The following is a 10,452-nucleotide window of genomic DNA, read 5'->3' as shown; positions in this document are numbered from 1 at the left end:
TAAGGAGTAATGTAAGATATACACTCCTGGAAATGGAAAAAAGAACACATTGACACCGGTGTGTCAGACCCACCATACTTGCTCCGGACACTGCGAGAGGGCTGTACAAGCAATGATCACACGCACGACACAGCGGACACACCAGGAACCGCGGTGTTGGCCGTCGAATGGCGCTAGCTGCGCAGCATTTGTGCACCGCCGCCGTCAGTGTCAGCCAGTTTGCCGTGGCATACGGAGCTCCATCGCAGTCTTTAACACTGGTAGCATGCCGCGACAGCGTGGACGTGAACCGTATGTGCAGTTGACGGACTTTGAGCGAGGGCGTATAGTGGGCATGCGGGAGGCCGGGTGGACGTACCGCCGAATTGCTCAACACGTGAGGCGTGAGGTCTCCACAGTACATCGATGTTGTCGCCAGTGGTCGGCGGAAGGTGCACGTGCCCGTCGACATGGGACCGGACCGCAGCGACGCACGGATGCACGCCAAGACCGTAGGATCCTACGCAGTGCCGTAGGGGACCGCACCGCCACTTCCCAGCAAATTAGGGACACTGTTGCTCCTGGGGTATCGGCGAGGACCATTCGCAACCGTCTCCATGAAGCTGGGCTACGGTCCCGCACACCGTTAGGCCGTCTTCCGCTCACGCCCCAACATCGTGCAGCCCGCCTCCAGTGGTGTCGCGACAGGCGTGAATGGAGGGACGAATGGAGACGTGTCGTCTTCAGCGATGAGAGTCGCTTCTGCCTTGGTGCCAATGATGGTCGTATGCGTGTTTGGCGCCGTGCAGGTGAGCGCCACAATCAGGACTGCATACGACCGAGGCACACAGGGCCAACACCCGGCATCATGGTGTGGGGAGCGATCTCCTACACTGGCCGTACACCGCTGGTGATCGTCGAGGGGACACTGAATAGTGCACGGTACATCCAAACCGTCATCGAACCCATCGTTCTACCATTCCTAGACCGGCAAGGGAACTTGCTGTTCCAACAGGACAATGCACGTCCGCATGTATCCCGTGCCACCCAACGTGCTCTAGAAGGTGTAAGTCAACTACCATGGCCAGCAAGATCTCCGGATCTGTCCCCCATTGAGCATGTTTGGGAATGGATGAAGCGTCGTCTCACGCGGTCTGCACGTCCAGCACGAACGCTGGTCCAACTGAGGCGCCAGGTGGAAATGGCATGGCAAGCCGTTCCACAGGACTACATCCAGCATCTCTACGATCGTCTCCATGGGAGAATAGCAGCCTGCATTGCTGCGAAAGGTGGATATACACTGTACTAGTGCCGACATTGTGCATGCTCTGTTGCCTGTGTCTATGTGCCTGTGGTTCTGTCAGTGTGATCATGTGATGTATCTGACCCCAGGAATGTGTCAATAAAGTTTCCCCTTCCTGGGACAATGAATTCACGGTGTTCTTATTTCAATTTCCAGGAGAGTAGAAGTTTTCGGAGTAATCCAGCGTTTGGTCATATCTGCCGAGTGTGACGAAGATCTTAAAAACAAATAACTTTAGTTTTTCTAAGACATCTCCTTAGGACATTACTCTTCCGTTTCCAGCACCGCCCTGATGTGTCTAACAGAACCTACAGCTGCTGCAAAAGAGAAGCGTTCTTTTTCCAAGATAAAAATATTTTTAAAGTGCTTATCTCGTGCACAGAGTCAGAAACGGTTATCTGGTCTATGAATAGAAGGGCGGTGCGTATCGTCACAGCACTGTTTGACCGGGGAATGAGCGAAACAAAAAAAGCTGAAAAGTCTTACGAGATGAACACGGCAAGGGCTGCAAACCTATTTCCCAGAAACTTCGCTCAATGGAAGAGGGTTCAGAATAAGCGAACACGTGTCTCGAATTATCCGTAGATATTCTATCTTTTTTTTTGGAAATAGTTTTCGAGGTGATTTACACCATGTGATCAAAAGTATCCGGACACCTGGCTGAAAATGACTTACAAGTTCGTGGCGCCCTCCATCGGTAATGCTGGAATTCGACATGGTGTTGGCCCACCCTTAGCCGGCCGCAGTGGTCTAGCGGTTCTAGGCGCTCAGTCCGGAACCGCGCGACTGCTACGGTCGCAGGTTCGAATCCTGCCTCGGGCATGGATGTGTGTGATGTCCTTAGGTTAGTTAGGTTTGAGTAGTTCTAAGTTCTAGGGGACTGATGACCACAGATGTTAAGTCCCATAGAGCCATTTAAACCACCCTTAGCCTTGGTGACAGCTTCCACTCCGCAGGCATACGTTCAATCAGGAGCTGGAAGGTTTCTTGGGGAATGGTAGCCCATTCTTCACGGAGTGCTGCACTGAGGAGAGGTATCGACGTCGGTCGGTGAGACCTGGCACGAAGTCGGCGATCCAAAACATCCAAAAGGCGTTCTATAGAATTCAGGTCAGGATTGAGTGCTGGCCAGTCAATTACAAGGATGTCATTGTCGTGTAACCACTGCGCCACAGGCTGTGCATTATGAACAAGTGCTCGATCGTGTTGAAAGATGTAATTGCCATCCCCAAGATACTCTTCAACAGTGGCAAGCAAGAAGGTGCTTAAAACGTCAATGTAGGCCTTGGCTGTGATAGTGCCACGCAAAACAACTAGGGGTGCAAGACCCCTCCATGAAAAACACGACCACGCTATAACACCACCGCCTCCGAATTTTACTGTTGGCACTTCACACGCTGGCAGATGACGTTCACCGGATACGACACAAATGACACCCAATCACCTGACCATGTCCGAAGTCCATGACTTCCGCGGAGCGCCCCATTCTGCTGTCTCACGATGTCTAATGACTACTGAGGTCGCTGATATGGAATACCTGGGAGTAGGTGGCAGCACAATGCACCTAATATGAAAAACGTATGTTTTTGGGGATGTCCGGATACTTTTGATCACATTGTGTATGTGCCTGTTAGCGGGCAGACAGTCCAACCCCAACGGAAGCACAGTGGCTGGCGTCACGCCTTTCACTCTGTGTTCCAAACTTGATCATTATTTTTATTTTTGTTTTTCATTTACCCACACATGTAAGTAGAAAATTACTACACGAATGTTTTCCAGTGTATACTGAAATAGCCTGCCGGTTGGCCGTGGGGTCTAACACACGGCTTTCCGGGCGGGAAGGAGCGCCTGGTCCCCGGCACGAATCCGCCCGGCGGATTTGTGTCGAGGTCCGGTGAAGCGGCCAGTCTGTGGATGGTTTTTAGGCGGTTTTCCAACTGCCTCGGCGAATGCGGGCTGGTTCCCCTTATTCCGCCTCAGTTACACTAGTCGGCGATTGCTGCGCAAACAAGTTCTCCACGTACGCGTACACCACCATTACTCTACCACGCAAACATAGGGGTTACACTCGTCTGGTGTGAGACGTTCCCTGGGGGGGGGGGGGGGGGGGGGGCACCGGGGGCCGAACCGCACAATAACCCTGGGTTCGGTGTGGGGCGGCGGAGGGGTGAAGTGGACTGCGGTAGTCGTCGTGGGGTTGTAGACCACTGCGGCTGGACGGAACCTCTCCGTCGTTTCTCGGTCCCCAGTTAACATACAATACAATACAATACTGAAATAACGTTGTCCTTATTCATCTATTAATTGTATATCTGATGAGTAAATTAAAGAAACCCTACATGAATGGAAAAGTGTACTGAAATGTCAGATGAATAAATTAAAGAAATCATAAATGAGCGGAAAAATTATTTGAAATTGTTGTCGGTGAAATTCCTGTAGTGTATCTTAATTCATAATCAATTGCAAGTGCCAATCTCGGAAAAGTGATCCGTTATGCGTCATTTGCCCCGAAATTATTGCTAACCTATGAAATCTTCAACAATGTTATCGACGGTTCTTTCCCGAGGAAAATAGATATGAAGAAATGTCGTTGTGGCAAACCTGTCTTGCGCATGTTCGGGACTTCTATGTTTTGAATGTTTCTATGATCGGTATCATTCCAGGGAATGCACTCCTCCTGAAGAATAATCCTAAGAATAAAATATAAGAATTAATATTTGATCTAAGATAGAAATATAAGAATACAAGAATTTAAAAACACTGTAATCAGTTATAACACCTCACACTGCTGTTGTTGTTGTTGTGGTCTTCAGTTCGAAGACTGGTTTGATGCAGCTCTCCGTGCTACTCTATCCTGTACAAGTCTCTTCATCTCAGAGTAACCACTGCAACCTACGTCTTCTGAATCTACGTAGTGTATTCATTTCTTGGTCCAGTGATCTCTTGGTGCCTCAGAATGCATCCTAACAACCGATCCCTTCTTCTACTTAAGTTGTGCCACAAATTCTTCTTCTCTCCAATTCTGTTCAGTACCTCCTCATTATTTACGTGATATACCCATCCAATCTTCAGCATTCTTTTGTAACACCACATTTCAAAAGCTTCTATTTTCTTCCCGTCTAAAATGTTTATTGGTCATGTTTCACTTCCACACAGGGCTACACTCCATACAAATACTTTCAGAAAAGACTTGCTGACACCTAAATCTGTACTCGATGTTAACAAATTTCTCCTCTTCAGAAACGCTTTCCTTGCCATCACCAGTCTACATTTTATATCCTTTCTAGTTCGACCAGCATCAGTTATTTTGCTGCCCAAACAGCAACACTCATCGACAGTCGTTTTCTCGGAAAAAACGGTCAAGTATCTACGGATGAGCCGAGGCACGTGTTTGGTTATTTTGACTCCTCTTCCAAATTTCTGGGAAATCGTATTACGGCACTTGCCGTGTTCTCCTTGTCGGTGACAGAACACGAAGCAAGACGCTGTGCTTCTCGCAAGAACGCGCTGACCTGTGAGTGAGACGACTTGAGTGCGACATCTTGTTGAGGTGAGAATGGGCTGAGGGCGGCGGGACAGACGTGCAGGAGCGACATGGGACGCCGTTCTAGAAACTTGCTCTGGGGGACCTATGACTATAGTTACAACACCTGTAAGAATAATTACACTCCTGGAAATGGAAAAAAGAACACATTGACACCGGTGTGTCAGACCCACCATACTTGCTCCGGACACTGCGAGAGGGCTCTACAAGCAATGATCACATGCACGGCACAGCGGACACACCAGTAACTGCGGTGTTGGCCGTCGGATGGCGCTAGCTGCGCAGCATTTGTGCACCGCCGCCGTCAGTGTCAGCCAGTTTGCCGTGGCATACGGAGCTCCATCGCAGTCTTTAACACTGGTAGCATGCCGCGACAGCGTGGACGTGAACCGTATGTGCAGTTGACGGACTTTGAGCGAGGGCGTATAGTGGGCATGTGGGAGGCCGGGTGGACGTACCGCCGAATTGCTCAACACGTGGGGCGTGAGGTCTCCACAGTACATCGATGTTGTCGCCAGTGGTCGGCGGAAGGTGCACGTGCCCGTCGACCTGGGACCGGACCGCAGCGACGCACGGATGCACGCCAAGACCGTAGGATCCTACACAGTGCCGTAGGGGACCGCACCGCCACTTCCCAGCAAATTAGGGACACTGTTGCTCCTGGGGTATCGGCGAGGACCATTCGCAACCGTCTCCATGAAGCTGGGCTACGGTCCCGCACACCGTTAGGCCGTCTTCCGCTCACGCCCCAACATCGTGCAGCCCGCCTCCAGTGGTGTCGCGACAGGCGTGAATGGAGGGACGAATGGAGACGTGTCGTCTTCAGCGATGAGAGTCGCTTCTGCCTTGGTGCCAATGATGGTCGTATGCGTGTTTGGCGCCGTGCAGGTGAGCGCCACAATCAGGACTGCATACGACCGAGGCACACAGGGGCAACACCTGGCATCATGGTGTGGGGAGCGATCTCCTACACTGGCCGTACACCACTGGTGATCGTCGAGGGGACACTGAATAGTGCACGGTACATCCAAACCGTCATCGAACCCATCGTTCTACCATTCCTAGACCGGCAAGGGAACTTGCTGTTCCAACGGGACAATGCACGTCCGCATGTATCCTGTGCCACCCAACGTGTTCTAGAAGGTGTAAGTCAACTACCCTGGCCAGCAAGATCTCCGGATCTGTCCCCCATTGAGCATGTTTGGGACTGGATGAAGCGTCGTCTCACGCGGTCTGCACGTCCAGCACGAACGCTGGTCCAACTGAGGCGCCAGGTGGAAATGGCATGGCAAGCCGTTCCACAGGACTACATCCAGCATCTCTACGATCGTCTCCATGGGAGAATAGCAGCCTGCATTGCTGCGAAAGGTGGATATACACTGTACTAGTGCCGACATTGTGCATGCTCTGTTGCCTGTGTCTATGTGCCTGTGGTTCTGTCAGTGTGATCATGTGATGTATCTGACCCCAGGAATGTGTCAATAAAGTTTCCCCTTCCTGGGACAATGAATTCACGGTGTTCTTATTTCAATTTCCAGGAGTGTATTTACATCAAGTACACAAACCTGACTGCATTTATAAGGGTCGACGGACATGAAATGGAGGCAATCCTGAATAGGGAGTGAGTTTGTACATTGAGCATGCAGTATAGGTAACTAAGGAGAAATTCGGAAAAGGAACTAAATTTCAGAGGGAATAAATAAAAGCTATATAAAAAGTAAAACACAGGAAACGAGAGTACTCGAATTAAGTGAGGTGAGGCAGTTACACTGCCGGAAAAAAATGCAACATCCTCAAGGACTGTGTACATTGGCACCAGGGTATAAAATGTGCATACTGAGGAGCTGTAACGTTAGTGATTCACTTGTCACAGTTATTGGCAATCAAATGGCGCACAGGAGGCATGTCTGCACGCCCTCTGTTTTTAATACGAGGGTTGGAACTTTAATAGTGGCAACTATTTATTTACAGCTCGTACAAAATAGATACGTGTTTCGAGGTTTTACTGGCCTTCAAAGTAGTCACTAGCATTGTGTACAACCCGTTGCCAGTGATGTGGATATCGTAGGATACTCTTAGCAGTGCCAGTTGTGTTGACAGTTCGAGCGGCGCGGTCTACTGCCCGACGAATTTGTAGCAGTTCTGAAGCGAAGCGAATATCGTGAAGTGTTTCCTTCAGTTTAGAAATCGAGTTGAACTCACGAGGGCTTAAATCAGGGGAGTGCAGTAGGTGGTATAGCTGCCACATCAGTGAAACAAATCAGTAACAGCTTGCACTGTACGTGCTTGAACATTGTCCTGAAAAATGATGGTCAGGTCCTGCAGAAAGTGTCATCAGTTCTGTCTCTATGTTGTTCATTTTCGGAACACAACCTGCGACCAGCTTAGAGAGAGAAGTGACGACACGCCGAACTACCGTGCCGTCAACCATTAGGCTATCCTAGCACGACTCAGAGCCTGACCTAAACTTCCATATGTCGTCAACCATGTGTATCCTATTTCGGAATAACACAGGCACTGTAACATCGTAAAAAATAACATATTCTTTCATGTTTACACTGATCACATACGCATATCTTATGAAATCACCCTTTCCGCGCCGTTTCGATAAAAGAATCCTTCAAATGGTCTGTGGGACTCGTAGTTCAAAAATGGTTCAATTGGCTCTGAGCACTATGGGACTTAACTTCTGAGGCCATCAGTCCCCTAGAACTTAGAACTACTTAAACCTAACTAACCTAAGGACAACACACACATCCATGCCCGAGGCAGGATTCGAACCTGCGACCGTAGCGGTCGCGCGGTTCCAGACTGTAGCGCCTAGAACCGCTCGGCCACCCCGGCCGGCACTCGTAGTTCCCGAGATACTCAGATGTCTGTACAGTGGCGCCTGTAATTTTCTTTGGCTGAAGACTTGCAGCTTTATTGATTAAAATACAATTGAAATTATGAGAACATTGTTGTACACTATCCTGGAGCTAATTCTCTACTCGCTTTGATTTTGAGAAATTTAGTGGAGTTTTAATTATATTCGTACTAGTGCATAACGTGTCACATTGTGGCGAACTGGTGACAGTAGACATAGGCTATCCATGCTGTCTGCTGTTAACCGTGACAGCGAATTATCAGGATACAAGGCAAAAAATCGATTCACTACATTTTTGAGTGTACATAAGATCTTCTCGTGCAACTTTCCTCCGGTAACTGAAGCTTTGTCTCGCGTTGAATTCCGTGACCCTGGCTGGTGCTAAGCAAGGCGTGCGGCGTGACTATTGGCGACGTGGGCGTTAATGCAGATGTATAAGGCGCAAACTGGTGCTATGTCTGCCCTGAGGCAACAGCTGCGGTGTCAGGAACGGCGAGTGCCGCCATTTCAGAGCTGTGTCGAGAACAGCAGACATGTTGTGTAATGAAGAGTCCCTAATACCGGTTTTGGTATATACAGACGAAGAATGGGCTCATTCCCTCATGCGAGTCCGTGTTCTGTACGTTTACTACAAACTCAGTTCCAAAAGGGAGTTTTTTTGTATTGTTCAAAATCCGGTAATAGGGGCAGCTTGTCAGTGGCCATATTGCTGGTCTTTAGACTTTGAATAAACTATTGCAAATATATAAAGACGCTCTCTTACCAATAAAAAGAATAATGTCAAGCTTGATGGAACACACTGCCTCACATAAAATGTGAAGCGCCCAGAAGACATGGTCCGATGTCAATGTAACTTCGTACGCATACACACCATCGGCGGTTGTCTAAGTGGTTTAAGAATTTGCAGTTCTGTGTGGCAAAGACAACAGCCACCACAGTGGATTAGTATTGCTCGTGTATAGTGTTGTTACCAGGCCGGGCACGATACACACTGAAGCGCCAAAGAAACTGGTATAGGCATGCGTATTCAAACACAGAGATGTGTAAACAGACAGAATATGGCGCTGCGGTCGGCAACGCGTATTTAAGACAAGAAGCGTCTGGCGCAGTTGTTAGATCGGTTACTGCTGCAACAGTGGCAGGTTATCAAGATTTAAGTGAGTTCGAACGGGGTGTTATAGTCGGCACACGAGCGGTGGGACATAACATCTCCGAGGTAGCGATGAAATAGGGATATTCCCGTGCGACCGTTTCACGAGTGCACCGCGAATACCAGGAATCCAGTAAAACGTCAAATCCCCGACATCGCTGCGGCCGGAAAAAGATCCTACAAGAACGGGACCAACGACAACTGAAGAGAATCGTTCAACGTGACCCAAGTGCAACCATTCCCCAAATGGCTGCAGATTTCAATGCAGAGCCATCAACAAGTGTCAACCATTCAACGAAACATCATCGACATGGGTTTTCGGAGCCGAAGGCCCATTCGTGTACCCTTGATGACTGCGAGACACAAAGCTTTACGCCTCGCCTGGGTCCGTTAACACCGACATTGGACTGGAAACATGTTGCTTTGTCGGACGAGTCTCGTTACAAATTGTATCCAGCGGTTGGACGTGCATGGGTATGGAGACGACCTCATGAATCCATGGAACCTGCATGTCAGCAGGGGACTGTTGAAGCTAGTGGAGCCTTTGTGATGGTGTGGGGCGTGTGCAGTTGGAGTGATATGGGGCTCCTGATACGGCTATATATGACTCTGACAGGTGACACGTGCATAAGCATCCTGTCTGGTCACTGCAGCCATTCATGTCCATTGTTCTTTCCGACGGACTTGGGTAATTCCAGCAGGACAATGTGACACCACACTCGTCCAGAATTGCTACAGAGTGGCTCCAGGAACACTCTTCTGTGTTTAAACGCTTCCGCTGGCCACCAAACTCCCCAGACATGAACGTTATTGAGGATATCTGTGATGTCCTTGAACGTGCTGTTCAGAAGAGATCTCCACTCCCTCGTACTCTTACAGATTTATGGACAGCCCTGCAGGATTCATGGTGCCAGTTCCCTCCAGCAATACTTCCGACATTAGTCGAGTGCATGCCACGTCGTGTTGCGGCACTTCTGCGTACTCGCGGGGGCCTACACGATATTAGTCAAGTGTACCAGTTTCTGCGATTCTTCAGTGTATAAGGAGAGTGAACGGAGTCAGATGCAAGGACGTAATCAAAGAGGCGTTCAGGTGGTCCGGACCCCCGATATCACCTAAACGAAGTAGGACCTAGTTGCCATGTAGTGAATTTGAAAATATAAGGGTGGATCATAGACTTTTAGTTTGAGGGCCTTGCTACATCGTAAATGCTACGTAGCGACACTCCGGAGCGGGTACACAAGCATCGATATCTGGGCAAGCGATTTGGACGGCATTCATGGCTTTCCAAAATGCGTGCGGTAAATGTGGAAACGAACTATAGCGATGCAATCACCGAATGCTTACAAACAGCACCAGCGTGCTGTTATTTATTTCTTGACATCCACTGAAGAATGAAGAATATGTATGGGGCAGTATGTCGGCCGAAAACCACCATTGTGGAATCGTGTGATAACGCACGTCCCCATATCGCTAATGTCGTAACGTAGAAATTGTGGCAACTCAAGTGGGAGACACTCGAGCACCTGCCCTGATTTCTCCCCATGCGATTGTCACGCCTTCGGTCCCTTAAAAAAAGCCTTGAAGAATCGACGATTGCCGTCGGACGA

The sequence above is a fragment of the Schistocerca cancellata genome, chromosome 1 (assembly GCF_023864275.1).
Source record: "Schistocerca cancellata isolate TAMUIC-IGC-003103 chromosome 1, iqSchCanc2.1, whole genome shotgun sequence".
NCBI lineage: Eukaryota > Metazoa > Arthropoda > Insecta > Orthoptera > Acrididae > Schistocerca > Schistocerca cancellata.
Note: the sequence above shows the minus strand (reverse complement) of the source record.